The sequence below is a fragment of the Cyprinus carpio genome, chromosome B3, assembly GCF_018340385.1.
Source record: "Cyprinus carpio isolate SPL01 chromosome B3, ASM1834038v1, whole genome shotgun sequence".
Lineage (NCBI taxonomy): Eukaryota > Metazoa > Chordata > Actinopteri > Cypriniformes > Cyprinidae > Cyprinus > Cyprinus carpio.
In genome coordinates, this window is record NC_056599.1 from 28,058,594 (window position 1) to 28,084,075 (window position 25,482).

At 36.5% G+C, this 25,482-nt stretch overlaps 1 pseudogene; it reads left to right on the forward strand.

The window, feature by feature from the left end:
- The window catches only part of LOC122136575, a 68,917-nt pseudogene that overhangs the window by 26,173 nt on the left and 17,262 nt on the right, over positions 1-25,482 (forward strand).

Here is a 25,482-nt window from a genome sequence, read left to right on the forward strand (position 1 = left end):
ATTATTAGGGTTGGTTTTTAATTTGTATGTTTTTGAAAGTCTCACAATGATTTTATGTGATCAGAAAATTCTTCTATTTTAATATATTTTAAACAGAAAATTCACATTCATGTGTAATTAGGTGAAAAATGTATGTATATGTGTGTGTGTATATATATGTATATGTATGTGTATATATATCTCACAAAAAAATGACAAACGAAGACTAGATTATAAAACTAAATTTATTAAACAGTGATTGACCATTACACTGATGTAACTGTTGCTTAGAGGTATGACATTTAGTATTAGATTAGTAAACTTACAATTCTTCTTAACTACCCTGCTGAAAAAACAATAGAAACCATCACAGAATTTGTAATGGTTTACTGGTAATAATAATAAATAAATAACATAAAATCTTAAAAAAAATAATAACACAAAATAACTTATAACAACAATTATAAAAAAATAAGAAAAAAAAATACACTTTAAAAAAAACCCAACACACCAATCTGCCCAGTAGACCAATCGGTTCATACCATCATGTGACCACGGTGATAGAGATACAATTATGAATGTGTGTATGAATGTGTGTATGTATGTGTGTATTCATGTGTTTGTTTACAGCCTAGATATTTTTCATCAAATGATGATATATTTTACAAGCCCAATGAGCAGCAAGGCAGCCTATTTTATGCTAGACAGACAGATACAGGATTCATTATAGTGTGTTCCATGTTTTGTATAATTAGGTAACCACGTTGAGGGCTGTCTAATTGATCTCACTGCAGTGTGTGTATGAATGTGTGTATGAATGTGTGTATGTATGTGTGTATTCATGTGTTTGTTTACAGCCTAGATATTTTTTTTACTGTGTGTAAACTTGACAGAGTCAGCTGTCTAATTGATCTCTCTGCACAAACTGTTCTCACAAAAATACTACCACACAAACCACTACTAACAAAATACACCTCAACAATATACACTGCCACTCTCTCTCTTTCAGTAGGGGGGAAAAGATAAATTCAGGGGGTTTTCTTCCACTGCAGCCATTTTTCTGGACATGGTGAGTTATCTGAAAAAAAAATCAACAATCAAATGAAACAAACTATTATTATGTGAACTTGGTAATTATTAGATGTGCATCAAATTTGGACATTTCTGGTTCCACACGTCAATATGAAGACCCCCAGGTTCTAGCTCTTTGACAAGGATTGCTTGTATGTATGTATTTGAGCGAGAAAGGTCTACAATCTCACCCTCAAAGTTTTTTGCTTCAGCGTCTCTTTTCTGGCATCAACTCATCCATTTTAATCAAGCTGATAATTAACTAACTTCGTTTATCCTCAGAAGATAGGAGGAAATGAATGTTTGGATGCATGAAAGGATGGTGTCATGCTGATAAATTTTCACTGTGTCTCCTCAAGTTATATACTGCGATCTTATTGACCTGCAATGCTCAGACGCTTGTTTTTAGCCCATCAAAGCTGAGGTACAGTTTGTCCAGTATGTTGTAGAGTCTTAAAGCGTTAATTTACCCACAAATGAAAATTGTCCATTTATTCATTCTCACATCGTTCCAAACCCATAAGACTTTTGTTAAACCTCGAAACACAAATTTCTCTCCAGTGCTCTGTGTTTCTATTTTAATCTTTAACGTACATGCAGGTCTTCTTGCACACTGCCACTTCTCATGTTGCCCGTACTTTTGCCACTGTTTCCCTCCATTAAAAATCCCTTACATAAATATTTTGATTCTTTAAAAATGTGTAGAGATCGTAACAGTAATGCAGTGAACAAAGTGGTTTAATCCAAGTCTTTTGAAGAGACACTATCACTTTATATTATAAAAGAACTGATTTATTATGTAAACCTTAACACAATTCTTGGTTTAAGGTCATGTCTAGTAGTCTGTTTTTTTTTCCTTCAATTAAAAGTTAAGAAAAATGTTTTGTCAGCCAAATTTTGAATAGGCAGGTTGTTTTCATCTTAAATGCATGAAATCTGAATTGACCCAATTTATTTTCCAAATACATGTTCCTGTTAATTTGTATTTATATACTCCATTTCAAGGAGGAAAAACTATATAAATATAGGGGGGGGGGGGGAGTCGTGGCCTAATGGTTAGAGAGTTTGACTCTTAACACTACGGTTGTGGGTTCGAGTCTCGGGCTGGCAATACCACGACTGAGGTGCCCTTGAGCAAGGCACTGAACCCCCAACTGCTCCCCGGGCACCACAGCATAAATGGCTGCCCACTGCTCCGGGTGTGTTCACTGCTGTGTGTGTTCACTGCTGTGTGTGATGGGTTAAATGCAGAGCCGAATTCTGAGTATGGGTCACCATACTTGGCTGTATGTCACGTCACTTTCACTTTTTTTTTTTTACTTTTTATATATAATATTTTTTAGTTTCTCTGTATGTAAACTTGTTTTGAATGTCCTGTTTGATTCGGAAATGTCATGTGGAAGTAAAGTGGGTTGCAATCAACATTTTATGTTGATTTTAAATGTGGTTTTTAGATGTCAACCTAACATTGACCCTGAATGTATTTTAGCATTGCATAGGGGTTTGAATAAGGTCAAAAAAAAAAAAAAATCTGTTACTCTTTTCCAACATATCCCTTTCATTCTGTGTCTGTGGAGAGAGAAAAAAGAGACTGGATAAAATTAAACCAGAAAGAAAAAAGTCTTTGAGAAATTTGACCCATCTTGCCGAAGTTATATCCTCCCTGTAGACCCTTCCCCAAACCCATGCTAAACCCCTCTTCTTTCTATATTAAGCCACTCCCCTTCTGATAGTGTGTTGTTGACACATTCTCTTTGGGTGGAGCTTAAATAAGTGAAAGGTCACATTATGGTTCTCATTTCCTCACAAGAAGCTCAATCCAGTAGGGAGAGTCTGCTGGGTGGGGCTGTACTTCATGTTTCTCTTTCAAGTCGCAACTAAAAGAGAATTTCAGCGCAGAAACGCTGTGTGTTTTTTCTCCCTCGCTCTCTCTCCCCTCCCCTCATTAATTCATTAATTATTTTGGCTGGGTAACGCTTGCAGTAATGAATTCCTCGAGGGCTAAATCTCCTTGCTTGGCACCCGTCTCGTCCCACCCGCCTCGTATTTGCCAGCCGGTCTGATCCCAGATGCTGTCTGACACTGCTTTAAACTAATCGGGGTTTAACCAAGTCACTTGTATCTAAGGCTGTTGTAACACTTGTTTCTATTGCTTGGTCAGACTCGAGTTTGATCAGATATCGAACCCCACATTCACTGTTATTGAATCACTGTGTCCCTTTAGATTTAACACCAAAGTTGTGCACACTCTGAATGTCCCGTTGTCTGCTACGAATGTATCACAAGATGCAAAGCATGTAAGCTGCAATTCCGAAGGCTGTTTATTCAGAGAAAGCAGCAATGGAAAATGCGTTATTTTGTAATTTGTGGGTCTGGGAGCATGCAAAGATGCAAATTATATGTTGTCGATAGGGATCTGGGGCCGGATTCACGAAAATCTTAAGAAATAAATTAAGAAATTTCTTAAGATAAATTCCATGAAGTTCGTAAGAATGTTCTTAAGTGTAATTCTTGAAAAATTCTTAAGTTCTCAAATATATTCTTAATAACATTATTTTTTTTCTTAAGAAGAAAACATCAGCCGTTATCTGAATGAATACATGACGCACTGATAAAATCACACTATTGGCTTTTTGCGCTTCCTGCAGATTACCCATAGACTGTATAAAAAATATTACCATAATAATCATAATAAGCATGCACACTCTTTTCGTCGTGAGTTTGAATGGCGCTCAGGTTCACATTTTTAATGCGGTGTGTTTTTGAACAGTTACTTTAAAAATAGCCTGTCTCAAACTGCAGCGATATGTTTCATTAATTTTTGAACGCTTCGGGTATGGCTGTGTGTTCCATCCATGTGTGTCTGCACTTCTACAGCAAATGCATCCTCCACGATCATATGCGCTGAATACTCCCAAAGATTATGCCGTATTTATAAACTAAAATTAAAAGCGTTCAATTAAAGCTCCCTATCTGTCTCGTTTTAGAGTTGCTACTGAGTTTTGAAGTCAGCTAAAGTAGTATCACACTTAGGATAATCATAATGACCGATCGTGTTTACATTAACGGTCATCGATCAATTCAGAAAACTCATGCACATCCCTAGTCCTACTATGTATTATATGTAGCTGTTGTTGTAATGCTTAAATATAACAATTAATTTGAAATAACCAATAAATTAATTAATTATTTCTTACTGTTTGGGATTTAAGACCAGTCTGGGTTATTTACGATGATTTTTAAGAAGATTCTTTTCACGAATATGAATTCTTCTTAGGTTTTGTCTTAAGAACAATCTTAAGAAAAAAAGATAAGAATATTCTTAGGATGGATTTTTGGGAATACAAAATATTCTTAACTTTTTTCTAAAGTTAAAAAAATAAGAAGAAAATGGCAGTTAAGAAGAAATTTCTTTTTAAGAATGTTTTGTGAATCCGGCCCCTGATCTTTTTATGCAGACAGGTGGTACGTCCAGTGTAGACAGACTTTAGCTGTTGTGGCGCGGCGGGGCGTGACATGACAACTGTCGCATCTGAAAATCTCTGTGTGTCTGTCAGTTTCATTTGTATTATTTCGAGAACCGTTCATCCAATTGACTGCATGTGTGGTGGGTGTTGTTGCTGCGGTCCCAAGGGAGTGCAGTGTAACATTTTGGCGCAATATGGACATGCGACACGTTCAGAATGAATAAAATACAGAACAGCGCTAGCCAGAAGTGGCCCACCTCACGTGGACAGGGCTTTTATGCTCCGAGAACGGACACTGCACTGCACTAGTGATAAAAAAAAATCACAGGTCTGTTAAGAACAATACTTTTAATATAAGACAAATAATTATTAGGCTGGGCTATTGTACGTTTTTTTTTTTATGACTGCTGTATTTGCAAGTATTTTACAAGCAAATAAAATCAACTTTTTTTTGTTTTTTTGACACCAACAATATACTATAAGCGTACTGCTTACAGGCAAACTGCCTTCTTATTGTCCTCACTCAATTTAAAGTGCTCCCACACACTTATTGTCCAAACTAAATTTAAACCACACACACAAAGCCTACGTCAACTTCATCTTCTCCTCCACGGCAAACTGCCTTCTTATTGTCCTCACTCAATTTAAAGTGCTCCCACACAGCTGAGGTCTACGGCATTTTTGTCTTCTCTTCCAGATGAACTGAATCATGATGTGAACTAATGGGCGATTCATATTCAAGCGCGAATGAGAACCGTTTCGCAGGGGATGCCAGGTGTTCGAAAAAAAAAATAAAAATAGAATCTCAAAAATTAAAATCGAATGCCAAGCCACCGAACGAATATTTGAATAATCGAATATTCTGGTCCCTTCTTGTATTTATGCCCGGTGATTGCTTATTATGTACTGTTGATTAATTATGACAATGTTTCTATTGTAGTAGATGGTTGTAAGTGTGCATATTTTGTCTCACTCAACTGATAGGAAGTAGTAAAGACATTTTAAAATAAGAGGATATCAGGCTTGTTTGCAATTAAAGGTCATACATCAATACAGATAATATTTACTATTGGTATTTCAATTACATAAACTATGTCTGGCATTTAAATAGAAAAATATAAATAAAGCCATAATTGTTAAAATCACATAGTTTGAAGCAGAAATATGTAAAAAAAAAAGTGTAATTTTTGTATTCAAATAAATTAGGTCATTTTGCTTGTAAATGTTTCCTCATCCCTTTATTAAGAAAAAATCAAATTACATTATAACCAATCATTCTACCCAAACTCCTAAATCACTCAAAAAATCTTAAAAGTAGGAGCACTAGTGCTTCTTGGGAAAAAAAGTAGCATCAAGCCCTGTTAGTGTTGACCAAATATGGATTCATTGCTGTGAAATTAATGTTTAAACACCAGCAGTCTCTTAAATCCCTAGATGATGTGTGCGTGGTTCCAGTTATGAAGTCATATATTGAGTAGTTTGCAAACTAATGAACAGGATCACATGTGAAACATGCAGTTTCTTTGATCTGGTGTGTGCCTGCAAGCTCAGATCCCCCCTCTCATACCTCTCTGACAGCTGAAGTGTGTGTGCATTCTGTTTGTGTCCTGTGGATAATCGTCTGTTACTAAGCCCAGACGGAATCACAGGATTTTCTGCGCTGATTTAGGGGTACATTTGTGGAATACTGTGGAATGCATTTAAATGTCTTAAATACACCAAAAGTGCTGCACTTTTTATTGCTAACTGAAAACAAATTACCAAAACTTTATGAATGCAAACTAGAACTTTGCTAATGATTGTATTTTTCTGGAAGTATGTGAGATTTCCTGTAGAGTTGTGTACGCCGAATCTGTGAGGGTCTGCCTGTTAAACTGCGTGTTGTCTGTTGTTTGTTTGTGTGTGTTTTCAGTGCTGAAAGGTTGTTATCGATTTTGTAAGTGATATGTTTCCATAAGGTGAGTCTGCATTGAAAGTGCCGATAGATGAGGATACGAAGACCACAGCAAATGAAGTTCAGAAAACCGATAACTGGAGACACTTGATGGGAGACACGCGCGTGAAAATTAATTGCTAGGAAGTCGGTGGTAATTTGAATTGCAAATGGACACAAACTTGTTCCCCGACTTGAATGATTAATATTTTATTGTTTTACTGAGTGAAAATGCCACAAGTGTTTTTCATCAGAAACAAATAGCACAAAGGAAGGAGGGAGAAAAAAAGAGAGATTGGCTTAACTGATAATAACGAGTTGCAAGGTAATGAATATCTGTCTGAGCATTAATTCTGGAGTGTGTAGTAGGGCTGGGCAGTAAATCAAATATTCTTTGTTTTATGGTAATTTTTCTGTATAAAATTTAGCAACATTGCGAATATCACAATTATTTTTAAAGGTCTTTTTAAGTTTCCTAAAGGATACAACTATAAAAACAAAACAAAAAAAAAGAGAAAGAAACAGACAATATGAAAGCAAAAGACTAATTTCATATTGTCTGTTGCTTTTATACTGTCTGTTTTAAATGGAATAGAAAATGTGGTGACTTGATAAGTTTAAGTTCTGTAAATATAATTAATTGGAATCAGTTGATTTCAATGATGCACTGAAATGCTTTCCAAAAAAGGAAAAAAAACAAACCAAAAAAAAAAAAAAAACCCTGCCAGTGCTTGTTTTGTGCACACAATGTGGATAAGTTATAACAGACATAATGGACTGCATAAACACTTCACTTACCCAGTTACCCAAATTTAATTCATACAAATAATTTTTTTTGGCTAAATAAAACTAATTTTGTTTTTTTTGTTAAGAAAAAACATCAAAGAAAAAATGGTGCGTTACTAATTGATGTAAAACTCTGGTTTAACTAACATTTGTCACACCCAAAAATACTAATTTGTCAAATTTTTAATGATATAAAAAAATGGAAATGTGTAGAAGAAAAAATAGACTTTTTATTACCATGTATTATTATTTTTCTGCATAAAAAATTGTTAAATAGCCTTTCTTGTGTTATTGAACAAATCATTCTTTTAAGCAAACTATACAAGCAAAAATGTAACTATTGAGATTTTTTTTTTTTGTTAAATAGCTGAAAAATATGGGGTTATATTTTAATCACCTTGCTTTAGTGTGTAGGTGGGAAATGGATGAGTTGCTCTGTACTTCTGAAAAGTTTTGAATTGACCTTTTCGTTCTCCTAATATTTTTTCTTCTTTCCTTCCAACAATACACTTTGTTTTGCACTTTGTTCATGCTCTTCCTCTCTCATTCTCGGTTTCAAATCGTCACACAATTTACAGAAGGTTCCGCCGGGCCGTGGTCTATCCTTTCAATCAGATGCTAATTAGGGGAAAGGAGAGTCTCCGTCTCTCTCGCTCGCAGACGAAGGGACGTGCAGGTTGAGTGAGAAAGTGGAAAGAGGAGCGGAAGATGGTAAAAAATGGAAAGAGGAATGGGAGATGAAAGGGTGATGAGGTCGCTTCAGATTGAGAAAAAAGGAGAGGATAATACTTCTATTTTTTTTTCTTTAAAGTTTAGCTAAAATCAAAGGTCCCCCAGTCACCGTGTCTGGGGAATGTTCAACTCTTCATAACTTTGTGATCTGACCGCAGAAAATCTTGCTGTACTGTGAAGTAAATTAAAAAAGTTACCTATAAGCGACGCATTTTAATACAGACGTTTCTACCAAGCTCATGCCCGTGAGGGCCTTTGACCATGTGTTCTTTAAACATTTATAAATGTCATTCATGGAGCGAGAAATTTGCTTTTCTGCTTAAATTGGTTATCAGTCACGAGCTTCCCTGTTTTTACATCCATTAATTAGCCCTATTAATGACTTACTGTACTGTTAGATAAGTGGCTAGTTCGGTGTTTCTGGTCAGTTCATTAATGGCTAGGGTGTATCCAGCTAACGATTAAAGTGACTTAATTAGCAGCGGCGAGAGGAAAAAATAAGGATTAGTCCTGAGGTTCTGGTTTATTTATTTATTTTTTGGTCTGAAGAAAAAAGATTGAAAAGGTTTAAGGTTCAGAGGTTTGAGGGGAAATGAACAAGAGAGCCAATAGAATGATGAATGTGCTTTTCTCCTGGAAAAGAGAGGGAGGGCTGTTTCACACAAGGGGAAAAGAAGAAATTGTTTTTTCCTCCAGCATTATAAACATGTAGCTTTGACTGATTTAAACTCACTGTAGTTGCTGATGGTGCTTCGGAGTCTTCAGAGGTCTGGCTTTTACTCTGACACCAGTGGCAAGTGTAGACGTGCTGAACTAGATATCAACAAAACAGAGATCAAACAGTACCCAAGATGTGGTGGTTTGTTTGATTCTGCATATTTTTGGGGTTCTTACATATGTACAAGGAAAAACTGTAAACCTTTTTTGCCATTGTGCAAAATCATCTCAGGCATTTTTTTAGTTTGTATGTAGAACAGTATGGAATTGTTTGCAATTACTGAAGGTGGATGTTAATGGTGAATCAGCTATCTCATCTCGTCACTCAGTATGACTTTTAAACACCATTTATTCATTTTTAATATATCCTTTTTATTAAGAAATATTGAATTAATTTATATCCATGAACTACTACAAACAATTTAATACTACCACTACATCTAATATGCAGTGTTGTATTGATTTTATTGAAATTGTTTATATATGAAATTGTAAATAGTGAATCTGTTATCTGGTTACTTCACTCACCATAACTTTAAAACACTAATTTATTGTTTTTTTAAATAATGTAGAAATTAGAGGTCGACCGATGTATCGGTTTTGCCGATTAATTGGCACCGATAGTTGATTGGTGAAACTATTGGTTATCAGTAAAAATCCATGGCGATAGTTTTTCCTGGTTGGGTCCATTGCTGGAGCGGCTGAGAAGGTCCATATAGTCTTTGTTATACAGCACGAGAGCGGCCAAGAGGCGGAAATCACTGACAGCACATGCAGTTTGTTTTGTTTGTGATACTGCTCGCTGCACAGAGCACTCCAGAGGCGGATTTAAAACATCGACAATGAAACGATGTGTACACAGTATACCATTACTATATCATTACTAAGTAGGGCTACACAATTAATCGAAATTAAAATCCAAATATGCCCCGAAGAAGAAATCCAGGAAATCGCTGCAGCTGAATAAACAGAAGATTTAAATGCTTTCATTGATTCAACGTGACTAATAAACATGACTAATAAACACACGACTACGGCAATATATGGTTTATCTGAGTTCTTATTATTGTATTAAAAATAATCGTCACAATATTGGCCGGCTCGTTATTTATCCTGAAACGTGTTTTTAATTTGGCATTTGCGTTATCTTGCATTGCTAACAAGTCTTCACTAGCGTTCATGCTTGTGGTTGCCAGATGTGATTGTGCAATCTGGCAACCCTGTGCGTGAACAAGCACTGGATACACTTTCTGCCCGGTATTTTATTTAATTTGTGCAATATGGCAACCCCGTGCACGCTCACTGATGGCGGAACAAGCGCTGATGATGATATGAAAACATACGAGTTTAGCGATCTCTCCACAGCGATATTCTGCTTACATGAAAGAGTCATATAGACAATGTGTGTTTTTTCACAAGCCATTTGTACTGTTTGTGTTACCAAATGTACCATGATCAAACTTTCACTGAGTTTCAGTAATGGATCTATTGTAATGTTTCAATAATGGATCTATTGTGTTTGAGGAATAAATGCGCTTTTTCTACCTCTGGCAATACAATGGGGAAAAATGTACATAAATTGGAATTGTTGGAATTTATTTTAAGAGTTTCTAAAGTTTTACCAGTTTTCGTGATGAAAATGGCATGGCAATGTTAGTTTTCAGTGTGTATTAACGAACTTTGAGCAAATTTACTGTGAGATCTGAGTGTCTTTTTCTCCTTTGCGAACTAATTGTCACTTAGAAAATGTAATGTGAATACAGATGACAAAACACTAACCAAAACCATGAGTCTGTATAATCGTAGTTGGTTAAATGAAGTCAGTGTATAGTCAGTGGAGGTTGGTTAAAGGACACATGAAATGTTATTGCATTTCCCTGCTGAAACAAACAAAAAAAACCAAAACAAAACCAAACAAAAAACAACCGCTTGATCTCAAAACCAGCCTTGAGCTGGTTTGACTGGTATTAGTTGGTCATCCAAGCCCCGTCTTTGCTGGTCAGAAGGCTGGTTTTAGAGGGGTTCTGACCACTTCCTTAGCTGTTCAGGCTGGGAGACCAGCTGGAACAACAAGCTAAAACCAGCTTGACCAAGCTGGGAGAGCAGCTTAAACCAGCTAAATTTAGCAGGTTTTTTTTTTTTTCCAGCAGTATAGAATAATCGTTATTAATAATCGTGATTACAATTTTAATCAAAATATTCGTGATTTTCAGTTTAACCATTATCGTGCAGCCCTATGTTTGGAATAAAAACATGTTATTAAATGTGGTATTTTCACCTGCTTTCAGAAGGAGCAGTATTTACTACACATACCAAAAATAGACATAATAAAACACACAAAAAACTCAAATTAATCTGCCATCAATGCGAGCGAATTATATTGTCTGCGATTATGAATGCAATTTTGAATAGCTTGTCAGAGAACTACGGCTATGTGTAGTAAATGCTGCTCCACCTGAAAGCAGGTGATGGAGATTTACTAATCACAGAACCAGCTTTACTGACAAGATGTGCATGACAATCACGATTAATCACGTTCGATTAATCGAGCAGCCCTGTTACTAAGTGATTAATTTGTAGACTAGATTTTATTTTCTGTCAGTATCCTTTTAAACACTATCGGTCTTAATTAATCGGAATCGCCCAGTGTGGTCCTATTGGTAAAATCTAATCTAATCTAAATCTCTAAAAAATCTAAAAATCTAATATCGGTCGACCTCTTGTAGAAAATACTGTTTTATTAATAAAATAATGATTCTATTTTTATATTGAATTATTACTTATAATGTTGTTTTAATTAATTTTATTTAAATTAAAATCAAAGACAAAAGAATGAAGTTTAAAGCTGTGTGAAATAAATTCTCAATCTGTTTTTGCTTTTTCTTTGCTACAGATTGTAAAGCTAATGAACTGGACAACTCACTGAAAAACACGTCAAGGTTCTGCCTGCAGTCCCTCTATGTTCTCTGGGTTACACTGAAACACGAGTGTGTGCCCGGATCCTGGCGGCGGCTGTGAAATACACATGCGTGTGTGTACATTATTTGCCTTTGAGTGAGTAATCACGTGTGTGCGCTTTGTTGGGGACGTCCTGCGGTGGGCTGGCGTAGTGACCCTACCCCTACCCCACCCTCAACGTTCCAAACTGGCGATGTCCAGGGTACCGAGTCCGCCCCCTCCTGCAGAAATGACCAGCGGCCCTGTGGCCGAAAGCTGGTGTTACACACAGGTGAGTGTAAGTGTGTGTGTGCGTGTGTGTGTGTGTGTGTGTGTGTGTGTGTGGGTGGGGGGTGTTCTGAGTCAGTCTGTGAATCTGTATACTCTGCGACAGGGGTGCTTCAATTCTGATGGTCTACCTTCAGAGTTCGTTCCATGTCTAATCAAACACACCTGAACCAGCCAATCAATGGGTTTACTTGAAATTTACTGGCAGGTGTGTTAGAGCAAGACTGGAACTAAATTGTGCAGGAAGCTAGATCTTCCAGGTGCAGATCTGAGCACCACTGGTGTCCCAGACACATATTAAGTCTCGTTTGATGCTAAAAATTGCCAATCAACGGGACCATGTGGGATTGGCATCCTTTTTTTATCTGCTGAATAGAATTATAAGTCATTTTAAAGGTAAAAATGATCTTGTGGTAATTAACCCATGTGTTGTTTAAAACCCCTTTGACTTCATTTTATGGAACACAAAAGGAGTAGTTTATAAGAATGTTAATGTTGCTTTTTTCATTCTAAAAAAAAATAAATAATAATAATAATAAAAATACAGTTACCAGGGCAGTGAGGCTTCATAAAGGACCAAAACACACCATTAAAAGTCACTCAAGTTTTCTACAATTATTTTTTAAATATTTTTGAACTTTGTTTTTCTATTTTAAAGTTAGTTTAGAAGAAACATTTCTTATGTTAAAAACACTTGTGCTGTTTAATATTGTAGAAACCATAATCCGTTTTTTGTTTTTTAGATTCTTTGAATAAAAAAAAAGTATAAGAGCAGCATTTATTCAAAAACACAAGTCTTACCATTTTTTTATATAAATATAAGTAATATAAAGCATTAATAAACCTCATATTTGTTTGAGAAAACATCTTTGTGTGCACCTGAATGATCTGAGTATGTATCTATTTGTCTAAAAATATGTAATGGCCATTATCGTCTCTCTGTGTTTTGAGTGTGTGTGACTCACAGGATCCTCCAGTGTGTTCAGAATCCCCACGACTAGTGAAACATGTTCCATTAATGCTTTCATTTATCTTGCCATCATTCTCCCCCAGCGTTTTTGTTTGAGGTCTTTTTATTCCTTGTTCTCCCCATCCTGTTTGTTGTCAGAGCACATTAAGATAAAAGGCGGTTTTGATGTGTCGCTTTTTGATGTCTTGGCCAACACTTGCGGATCTACTGTAGGAAAGGGGGAAAAAATAGATAGATAAATGGAAGAATGAAGTGTCTTGTCTGTTATCTTCTTGTGTGTTTGTGTTTGCCCAGATCAAAGTGGTTAAGTTCTCCTATATGTGGACCATCAACAACTTCAGCTTCTGCCGGGAGGAGATGGGCGAGGTCATCAAAAGCTCCACCTTCTCCTCGGGAGCCAATGATAAGCTTAAATGGTAAGACTGGGAGGAGCACACATGGATTTGCATAATATTTTAAGTTCTTGTGTTTTTTTTTTTTCGCAGATAAACTTTTAGACTAAAACAAAGTGTAACTGCTGATGTAATATTCTTTGTTTTTGAGCAGGTGTTTGCGAGTGAATCCTAAAGGTCTGGATGAAGAGAGTAAAGATTATCTGTCGCTCTATCTGCTCCTGGTCAGCTGTCCTAAGAGCGAGGTTCGGGCAAAGTTCAAGTTCTCCATCCTTAACGCCAAGGGCGAGGAAACCAAAGCTATGGGTGAGATTTTGAATCAAATTCTTAATAATTTAAAAAAAAAAAATTATTTGGTGAAGGAAGCAGTACGATGGTTTATACCATGGTATTAGCTTCCTTTATAGAAGTATTCTTTTGTCTTGCGTCCAACCAGTATCAAATTAAAAGAATTAGCAATTTAAAGGTAGCCAATTTCACTTCAGCTATTTTACTGTTTCTTATATATAAACCATTTAAATAGGTTTTCAGCCAAAATAACTATGTATCGTTTTAGTGATATAAAATTGCTCATACAAGGATTTTTGTCCACCTCTAATCTAGTATATAATTTGATCTCCTTTAAAAAAAAACAAAAAAAAAAAAACACTTTGCATAAGCAGAAGCAAATTTCATTCCCGCATACTCATCACAATCAGTGTTTTATGAAACATTTATTTAATCAGAGAGCGTGTTTGCAGACTAGCTCAGTATTGCTTGATCCCTTTAGGGACCTGTAGATCCTACAGACACAGATACCTGCGAAACGAAGTTAATCACAGACTGGCATGCTCTGAATGTGTGAATGGTGCGGTATTTTCTGTGAAAGTTATAACATTCAATGTGAACTTTCCCCTTGTAATATTAAATTTGAAGCAGGCGGCAGTGTTTAATTGAGATTTTTTTGGGGGGTGATGGCCTCCAGGCGGTCCTGTTTGATGGGTGTAAGTGGGTTTCCGGGGGTTTGGCCTTCAGTGCCTCTGAATTAGTCGCTCAGATGGAACAACTTTATGCCTGATTTTGCTTTTCTGTTTTTTTTTAACCAAGTATTATTCATAGCTGGGTGTGTGTTTCTGTAAGGTGGTTTTGTTATTCTCATAGGAAAAATACTCTGACATCCTGGTGTGGATGTTAAAAGCTGGTGAATGCACATTTATAAATGTAAACATAACACATTGAAAAAATCAATGTGCATATGGTATGAGTGTGGGTATGTGTGTGTTAGGTCAGTGAACTTTGTAGCTCGCAAGGTTATGGAGTTTATTTGTTAGAAGAAATGGTGAAACAGAAATGTGTGTTGTTAGGATCTTTAGTCTGAAACAACATACAGAACTACCAAACTTTGCTATTAGTTTGATTGCATCATATAATAATTGCATTACTACATTTCAATTACATGTACATTTCTGCCATGTGTACATTTAACTGACAGTCACCACTGATAAGCTACTACTAATTATTGTAGAAACTTAATTTTCTGTAAAGTTGCTTTGCAATGATTGTATCATACAAAGTGCCATACAAATAAACTTGAATTGAATTAAACATTCTACTTTACCCAGTTTTTGCTCTGTCCAAAAATTCAAAAATTCTGCCATCGTTTACTCACCCTTGTGTCAAACCCAAAGAGTTTTTTTCTTCTATGGAACCATATAATGTACAGATTGCTGTTTTTTAATGCATCTGCAATGAATGAGGAGTGTAGTTTTCAAACAAAGGCAACAAAAGTGTATGATGAAGTGGCTCTGTATGACGTGCACTATATTCCAAGTGTTTTGAAGTCATATGATAGATTTGTGTGACGAACAGACTGAAATTTAGGCCCTTGACCGATAATCTTCCACTCCATATATCTGTTAAATGCTGCGACTGATCGTTGAGTGAGTTAAACTCATGAACTGGATCAGTCTGATTCATGAACAAATCTTTTTTGTGAACTGAATCAATTGCCAAGGAAAGCTGGGGCAAATGTCAAGGTTTTAGTGAAATTTTTGAATTATTCCTTACACAGAGCTATCGAATGGCTGCAGAGTACATGAAATATATCGCACCACATTTTAATACTTAAATGCTGATTTTTTTTGTCATTTTAGTCCGTGAAGGATCTAGTCTTCATCCACTTCTATTGTATTTGAAAGGATGTCAAGGATATTCAACTATTGTGCTGGACAAACGAAAGATTTGGAAATAAAGTCAATGATGACAGAACTTTAATTTCTGGGTCCTATAAAGTTCTCCCCACCCCACATCTCTGCTCATGTGTATGTAGGACAGACAGTAAATGCTTGCTTGTATTTTGGTTTACAGTGAACTTATACACTAAAAACAATGTTTTATTATGGTGTACAAACAATACACATTAACAATATTAGCACTGACCCCCACTTGAGTTTTAGGCAAGGTAAGCTTAAGCTGGTAAACCGCCCCTGAATCGTCCTTGCGCTGATGCTGGCGGTTTTATACAAGCCTGTATTATATGTTACAAAAAAGGCCTGGAGAGATGAAACTGAGGTGCGAGCAGCAGTCACACTCTCATCTTTTTGAAGAATCTCACATATGGGCAGAGGAACGGGAGTGAAAGAAAGAGAAAAGGGTGCCAGATTGTGGCAGCGAGATGAGATGAGAGGTTGAACAACCCCGTCTCTCATTTTCCAATTTTCTCATTTTCTGCACCTTAATGGGCGAGAAGGCGCTCCTTGTGTTTTGCCCCACACTCCCCCCTCCTCCTCCGTCTCTTTCCTCCTCTCAACGTTCTCTCTCCATTTAGTGCCCCTCCGGAATTGGTGGGGGGTGGGGGGGTGACGTGCTTGGGGTGTCCCCGGGGATGTGGGAGCGCCGACAGCCACCGTACAGTGATGTGGAGAGTTTTTAAAGCGGGACGGAGGATGAAAATATGGCAGCAGAAATTGCTCTATCGGTTCTGGATCATTTAGAATCCAATTTAATCCTGCCCTCCTCCTGGGGGAGAGAGAAATGAACGAGGGTGGGGGGGGAGCAGAGGTGGAGAAAGAGAAATAAAAACAAAGTAAAGTGCTTTAATTAAGAGGGCTGTGAGAAGGCACTGGGACTCTGCAGCATGACTTGTGTTTATGGAGTCAGTCATGGGCATGACGACGAAAAAATAGAGGTGCTGAGGAACCTGGTCCTCTCTGAGGTTCATTCATCAGGTCTGACAGACATATGAAACCAGTTTCAGGAGAGCAGTGTGTATGTAGTCTGTTAAAATAGGTGGTAGATATTGGGGTGTGGGACATATGTCGAGGGGCTTGCTTGTTGTGGAAAAAGATGACTCTTTATTTGATTCAAATATCCAAACAGAATGTGATGTTGCAGAGCTGCTTAATAATGAGAGCTCCCAAAGAAGAAATCTAAGAAGTACCTCAAGTGCAGTCAGAGATGCTCCAAAATGCACAATCCCAAAACATCCTCTTTATAGCGTAGAAGATATAAAGAAATCCACAAAAGCAACTTCTTCTCATCCGCTATTTTGAAGACAATAGACACTCTAGCAGTGATAAACTGTTCCAGGTAACAACAGAAATTAATGAAACATTACCCTTTGAAGAGCATCATGCTGATTACTAAAAGCATTTACTCAGATGATCTAAATCTTAAGTACAAATTTATGTAATGCATAGACTGATATAAAGAATACTTTTTCATATATAAGCTCAGCAAAAAAAAAATGTCCTCTCACATTGAACTGCTTTTATTTCCAGCAAATTTCTTAACATGTAAATATTTGTGTGAATATAAAAAGGACTCAACTGAAGAAGTTTCACAGGCGTTTGACAAACAGAAATGGAACAAGTCTCTGAACAATATATTTTTTGAACAAGCATGAAAAAAAAAACTTTAATCCTTTTATAATGCATTTACATTTATTCATTTAGCAGACACTTTTATCCAAAGCGACTTACAATTGAGGAATACAACAAGCGATTTATCATAAAGAGGCAAATAAACACAGGATGTGCTCTTAATACAAAGTTTCAGACATTGTTCAGATTAGTTCAAACTAGACAGGGAGGGATTAAGGAAAGAGAAAGCAAGTGTTTTTTTTTGTTTTTTTTTTAAGAACTGAGTTTTCAGGTGTCACCTTAAAATTGTCAGGGATTCAGCAACAATAAAGATCTGTAAAGCTTATTGGGATTTTACAGAATGATATTTAAAATGCAGTATCCTACAAAAAGGATGCTTCTTTTTTGCTGAGATTTAAAAGTACACCATATTATTTATGCCTTCAGGTCATGTCATAGCCATGAACATCCCTTGCTATGTGCTATTGCTAATCTAAAGTACATTACTGTTTGAAAGTTAAATCTAATGTAATACATTATTAAATTAAAGTTATGCCTTTAGAAATTGTGATCCTGTAGGACAGTGACACTGGGCTAATAGAGAAATGAAGGTTAACACACAGTTGTAGACTGGATGGATGTTGAGTAGTGTATAAACTACTCAGCTGACGGTCCTTTCACTGGGTGCTGTGTGTAGTTATTCAGATGAGACTGTGTGCTGGCAGATATTGATTCTGAATGTGCTTTATTGGCTATTGACCGTTTGATGAATATTTATACAACAGAGCTTTACTGCTGTTGCGCTGAGCCCCGTGTGGCTCCTAGCTGTTAATACTCCCATAGATCAACATTTATAATGCTGGTGGTTTCACAGTAAAGCCACAGAAGATTTAAATGATTTTTTTGGCTGGTCAACCACATTTGGTGTCATTTTTATTCAAATGCATATGAAATAAATGCACAAGACCTATTTAATGTATGTGGACCTAAAAGTCACATTGTCCATGTCTTTAAAAAGTGGATTTATTTATTTTTTTTGTTCACTTTAGTTGTTTTAAATTCATATTCTATTTGACTACTTTTTGAAATCTCCAAAACAACAAAAAAAAACTTTTTCAACAATGTGCAGAAGGTAATGGTGATATGAGTAGGTCTAACATGCACATTGATAGCTTTCGTCTGTTTTATGTAATATTCAAGTTCGTGTCGTTGCTTCTAAGCAACACACATTTTCTGTCAAATAGTCAATTGAGATGTCGTGCAAGTCACCCGCCACATCTGTGCTAAAAGTATCAGCATTCAGCTGGTGGCAGGTGTTAATTTATACATAACCTACTATTAAACTCTTTGTGTTTGTTGCTTTCATATATAGTATTTAGTTTAAACAATACTTTGTAGTGTTCTCACGTAGCCGGACGTTTGGCTAACAACATAGTGTGGTCCACAGTGCAGCTTATTCCAGCCAAGAGCCGCCAAGAGACCAGACGTTTTTGCAGACCCAATCGAGACAAGCCGATCAGAGCTGACGGTTTATCATATCAGGGAGTTAAAGGTGTTTTGCTCTCTGTATGTTTGTACAGGAGTGTCAAGGTCAGAGGAATTATTGGATAGTGTTTACACTGGAGGATTGTGTTGATGCTTATTGAGAACGTCAGTTTACTTACATTATTGTTCTGACATTGTGCTACTGAACTCTCTTTTAATGGCAGAGTGTAAGTCGAGGATGTTTTTGTTGTTGTTGTTGTTGTTCAGAAAAATGTGACCAATCTCGATGTATTTCTCTTTTTAGTGTCATGTAGCCAGACTTTTGATTATTCTTTTAAAAATCCGTCCACTTTACAGCTTATTCTGTCCAAGATCCGCCCATATAGACGGGAAGCGAACATCTAACTAAAGGACCATCTGCTAAAAGATATAATTTGCTTGCTACTAAGTGGCTCGAGTGTAATTCTTGGAAATCTTTCAAAGACTAGATGCCATGGTCCTTGCAAACATTGGCAAATCCAATGAGGGAATCTTCTCCAGCAGAAAAACCTGTGTATCCTGACACCTGAAAATTGCGTATGTGCAAGCCAACTGGTTATTTCAGCCAACTTTTGCTTTGTGTGTTTGTGTGTGTGTGTGTGTGTGTGTGTGTGTGAAGTACGCATCAGGTCATCTGTGGGTGGTCAATGGGTGTTTCGTCCGAGGCTGAGACTACTTGAAGCCCTCAATGTCGTTCTCAAGGAGTTCGAAATTGCGGTGTTGCGGACTAAAATGGTTTGCTGTTGAACTCTGGTCAATTGATGCATGCCCACAGGAATTCATCTAGTTTTGCCTCACGTACAGACGTGTTTTTAAAGTATGGGCAAACAGAACTTGGCCTTTCGACCTCCCTGCCTTTCTGTGTGTGTATGCTTAGTGCATTTGCGATCGAGCAACCTTCTCTTTTTCTCTCTGTGTGCCAGGACATTAGGCACTGTGGCCCAAAGCCCAGCACCGGGTCCTGAATATGGATTGCCACTGGCTGCTTTTTCTATTTCATTGCTTTAACTCTCTCTTCTCCCTCTATGCATAATCCATCTGTCAGTCCTTTTATTGGAGCTGTAGTCTGTCAGATGTCCTAAAACACTCCTTGTCCTTTCTGCTTGTGTATTCGAGTCCACAGAGGCCTGACCCTGGGTTGGATGCCAACAGGAACTTGCCCTGCCCTACTGCAATTGGTTAGTTGCTAGACGTCCCCAATGAGAGCACAAATTTAGCCACTGCCCTGATCTGACCCCAGACCTCCTCGAGAGACCAATAAGAGTGTCTGTCACTCTTTCTTTCCAAACCCCTCCCCCTCTGTCAGTCTTTCACTATGGTTCATAAAAGGTTTATGCATCTGTGAACAAGGGTTAGGCATAAAACACATGTGAAATGGCATCGAAACCGGCCTTCATATGACCAGCAAAGTAGCTTTCACCTGTGGTGTGTTCAAACCGTATGGTGTGGGGATTGAAAAATTATGTTTTGAAATCCTGCTTCTCCCATTTAATAGGTGAGTAACTTAATTTACTGAGGAGTTCTTAATTCTGGGAGGGTTTATTACCCACCGGCCCATCAGCATCTTATTCCAAAGCAGCTGAATCAAACCATGCCATCTGTGAACACTCTTGTCTGTCCAATTTGAGACATCACAACTTATGAGCAATACGGGCAGTCCCGTACTGCAAGCAGAGGCATAACTTAGACCAGTAAATTGGCCAATACTTATTTATGTATGACTCATTCAATTGCATTATAGAGCAGTTTGGAACAGACGTCACAGTTACGTCACTTGCAGCTGCGCGTGCATTGTGTTGGCAGAAAAACACTGGTGTAGGTGTAGGGAAATGGGTAAAATCCATGGAATAAGAGGAAAAAATATATTGTTGCGCTTTTGGATGTCATTTTTATTGAATACCGTGATCAAAGACACAATTTAAAGCTAAATGCAGATGTTTAAATGAACACACTATGGATGAAACCTGTTATGATTACTCTACTTTTAAAGCATAAATTTTATTTAAACAATGGGTCTACATAATATTCACATATGCAGTTCATAGGGGACATATTGTATTAGCCCTACAGTTACAGCATAAAATACTATTTAAACCTATAACATTTACCTATTTTATCTCACAATTCTGACTTTTTTTCTTTTTTATATATAAAGTTTATATCTCTAGTTCAGGACTTTAGAACTCGATTTAACTCAACTATAGCAATTTCTGTGGAAAAAAGCCAGATGTGTGGCATATGAACTCATTCTGAAAAAAGAGAGAATGGCAAGTTGAATTTTCTTATCAGAATTGTGAGATATAATCTCGGAATTGCGAGAATAAAGTCAGAATTTTGAAATATAAACACAAATTTACCTTTTTTTTTTTTTTTTTTTTTTTTTTTATGGCTTCCATAGACTGCTACTTGGAAACGGTCATTTTCACTCTAATCACTTAATCACTGTTTGCAAAACACTGAAATTGGTCTATATTCCTCTTGTTTCTGTCGCGATATATAAATCTCTAAGGTGTGTCTGTTTTCCACACAACTAAAAGACAACATTTGTTTTAATTAATCTAATGAAAACGAAGTGATGCTAGGCCACAAAGTAAGTTAGTTAATGTATTTAATGTGTGAGTGGCTAAGCACACTTCTCAACTGCCCTCATCCCCCAATTCTCATTACTGTAAAATATGTGAATGTAAAATTTTCAAAGTGTTAATACATCTAAAATACATTTTGAATATATACTGTAACATCTATTTAAATTGAATCCGGAGTGGACAATTGTCACATTTCAAAAAGTTATGTTCCTAAAACAGGGTTTTTCCCTATATGTTAAAAGTAGTAATCATAATAATTAGCATTATATTGTTCTTTCTGCTATTGGATACTTGCAGCAGCAGTTATTGGAGAGTTGCTGTGACTAATTTCTTTGATTTGAAGGGAGACCACGGTCTTCCTGAGCTGTCTTCGGTTGCCCCTCCAGTGGCAGATCTGTATGACTGTCACAGTTGAGCTGTGAACACAGCCATTTCACACCATGTTAAAACACCTGCACCTGACACACAAACACAAACAGAAGCAGATTAACCGCCAATGACTTGAGCCCCACTGCGCTGCCGCTCGGCCGACAGAGAAAAGAGGAAAAGATGCTTCACCAGAACAAGTGTAACTTTTAGGAAGAGAGGATGTCACACTTGATAGAGTGTGCTTGTCCACAACATACCCCCAATGCCCAGAAGCACAAAGGAATCTATTCATCTCTCGTTTTTCGCTCTCCCCCACTTCCTGTGTCATGTATTTCTCTTCTCTCCCCTTCTGTGTATGAAAGTAGTGACTAAGGAGAAATCCTCCTGTAGGATTTTGTCGACACGTCTTGATTCAGCATCACTTTCTTGTATTCTTGTTTTCATCCTTCTCTTGTTCCTTGTTCCTTCTTGTTGTTTCTTGTCTTATTATTTTTCATCCTTTTGTAGACTCTTCCCTTTTTATTCTTGTTCCTTTTATTTCCTCTTTTTTCTTTCTCTTCTATTTATTCTCCTTCCCCTTGTTCTCCCGCTTATTCTGCCTCTTTTTTTTTTTTTTTTTTTTCCTATGTCTTTTAAAATTGATAATTAAACTGCAAATGCTTTTTGTCACTAAACTCTTATTGTAAAAAGCTTATTGTAATGGGGGAGATCTTTTTTTTGTTTGTTTTTTGTTTTCCTCACCAAAAATACCTTCCAGTGTGGCTAATGTGAAATTGAGATGAACCTGATCCTGCTGGCAGCTGAAACATCTGCAGTCAAGATGGAGTGAAGATTTGGACATATTGTAATATCTATAAAAATACAAATGCATTCATGTAGGTGTTAAGGTTTGCTTTCAGAGAAACTGCAGGAGAGTGAAAAATCACAGAATTGTCAGACTGGTTATAATGCAGAAATTAATGGAGAGCAAGATTATAGACCTTGCCAGATAGGCAGAAAAGCCTCTTAAGGAGTATTTGGATTCAGATTAGTCTGAGATATGTGTGAGATGTCTTGCATAGATTGTTTTTGCCTCACTCTAATACGGAGACTGAATTATAGTGCATGGTGAAAGTTATTTCAATGGGTTTTTGTTAATAGGCCATGGCATTACAGAGACCTGGAGCAAGGCCGGTGTTCTGTGTCCACCTAATCAATTTTGTGCCAATATGCTTTATTTTTTATTTTTGTGCAGAGAGCCAGCGGGCGTATCGCTTCGTACAAGGAAAAGACTGGGGGTTCAAGAAGTTCATAAGGCGAGACTTCCTCCTGGATGAGGCCAACGGTCTGCTGCCTGATGACAAATTGACACTCTTCTGTGAGGTATGTGATGCGCGACAAAACATACTCCACACCCCCTCTTAGGTTTAAAATATACTACTTTCCAAAAGTTTGGAGTCTGTAAGGTTTTCTTTTCTTCTTTATAGTTTTAAATGAGTGTTTTCTATTTTTAATCTATTTTTAAAATAATAATATTATTCCTGCTATGAAAAAGCTTAATTTTAGCAGCCATCACGCTAGGCTTTAGGGTCACATGATCTTTCAGAAATCATTCTAATTGGCTGATGTGTGATGCTTATTGTTATCAGTGTGAAAGCAGTTCAAAAGCTTCTAAATCTTTTTGTGGAAAGGGATATATATTATATATATATATATATATTATATATATATATATATATATATATATATATATATATATATATATATATATATAATATATATAATATTATAATATAATTATTATTATTATTATTATTATTATTATTATTATTATTATTTTTTTTTTTTTTTTTTTTTTTTTTTTTTTTTTAAAAATGCTGAAGCTAAAAAATACAATTGATCAAAAGTGACAGTAATCCGTCCATACTAAATAAGTTTTAATTATCTTACTGACCTCAAACTTGAACGGTAGTGTAAGTAGGGAAAGTAATTTTTTTTATTTGAAAAATTTAAATATATGATTGATCATGTTCATTCTTGTTTAATTCATGTGATTTCAGCTATAACAGTTAAAAATTACGAGAACCCAGAAAATCGCATTGTTTTGCATCACATTGTTTGTTTACCTAAAGCATGTTTTTAAAATCACCTGCTTTAAACCATTGTACTATAGTCATATACGTTTTAGACGATGCTTTCCGTTGTTGCGCCATGCCTCACACTGTTTTTTGAGTGTACTGCTGCAACTTTTTTTTAGATGATGTTAAAAACAAAAACAAACAAAAAAAAAAGTTTCAAGGGCCCGGTTTTATTCCATTGCGCTCCGTCTAGCTGTTTTTGAACATAAGAAAGTGCCTTATGTAAACACACCCAAAGAAACATGTCTAATAGGGGTGAGGTGAACCTGATAGCAACTTAATTATACAGGGTTTCCTTTAGACTAATTAGTCTGCTAGTCTTGAAAATATGTTAGTTTTACACATCCTAATCAAGATGGACAAAAAAACTCTTTCCTCTCCCCTCTCCTCCTCCTCTCTGCTCTCTTCCTGTGTCTCATTATTATTTCCCAGAACTTCAGCATTGCCTCCTCCTTTCTTCCTTCTTGCACCATTCTTAACTCAGTTTTCCTCCCACAATTCCATTCTCATTTTTTTTTGCCTACATTTGAGGTGCTTCTCTGTTTCTCTGTCCGCTGTGTGTGTGTTCTTTTTTTTTTTTTTTTTTTTTTTTAGGTGTTAGCACCTTAAGTAAGGGCCTGAGCATATCTTTCCCTCTCTCTCTTTTTCTCTCTTGTTTTTAATGAGGAGAGGGGTCCCATTAGAGGTGGAATACTTGGTGTCATTGTGGCCAGTGAGATGGAGGGATTTTGAAGGAAAAAGAGGATGTCTAATTCTGGTTACTTTTCTCTGCATTTGAAAGATTGATGAAATCAGACTAATGACGCATTAGTTTTAGCTAATGATTCGTTGACACTTGTAGCTATTTTCTCTTGTGTTGACCCGCCTTTTTTTCTCATTCCATTTCTCTTCTATAATGTTTTTCTCTGTATATGCTCTCTTATACAGTCTTCTCTCCTTCACCTGTACTTGCTTTCTCTTTCTTTTTCATTCTCACCTCTCCATCGCTCCCTCACTCCACCTCCATCCTCCAGCAGGTAGATTGCTCATAGTAAATAAATGAGCTCTACACTTCTCTCTCTCCATCTGACAGCAGCCATCTTTCACTCAAGTGCAGCCATATGCCACACTGATATCTCTGATATCCACTACGGCTGCGCATCTGCTGCTGATATGTATGTGTACACACACACAACACACACAACACACATCACACAGACACACACACACACACACACACACGTTTAGGAAATAGTAGCCAGTTCAAGGAATAGTTTACTGAAAAATGAAAATTATTTTACTTGCCCTCATACTTTCATGGTGCTCTTGAATACTTTTTGAAGTTTGAAGTCTCCATTTGTTGCATCAAAAAGAGCAAAACGCAGTACAGTACAGTTCTTCAAAACAATGTCACCTTTCAAATGTTTGGGAGTCGTAGACTGTTTTACATGATTTTTAGAAGAGCATCTCTTATGCTCACCAGGGCAGCATTTGTTTGAAGAAAAAGACAGTAAAAACATGAAACACTATTACAGTTTAAAGTAAGTTTTCTATTTTAATGTAAGTAATGTAATTTATTTTTGTGACGGAAAACTGATTTTTCAGCACCATTACTCCAGTCTTCAGTGTCACATGATACTACTACAATCATTCAAGTATATTTATTATTAGTGTTGGAAACAGTTGTGCTGCTTAATATTTTTGTGAAAACATTTGGTCATGACAGATTTTTTTTTTTTCATGATTCTTTGATTAAAATGCATACTTTCTGAATATTAATTAAAACATTTATTTCAT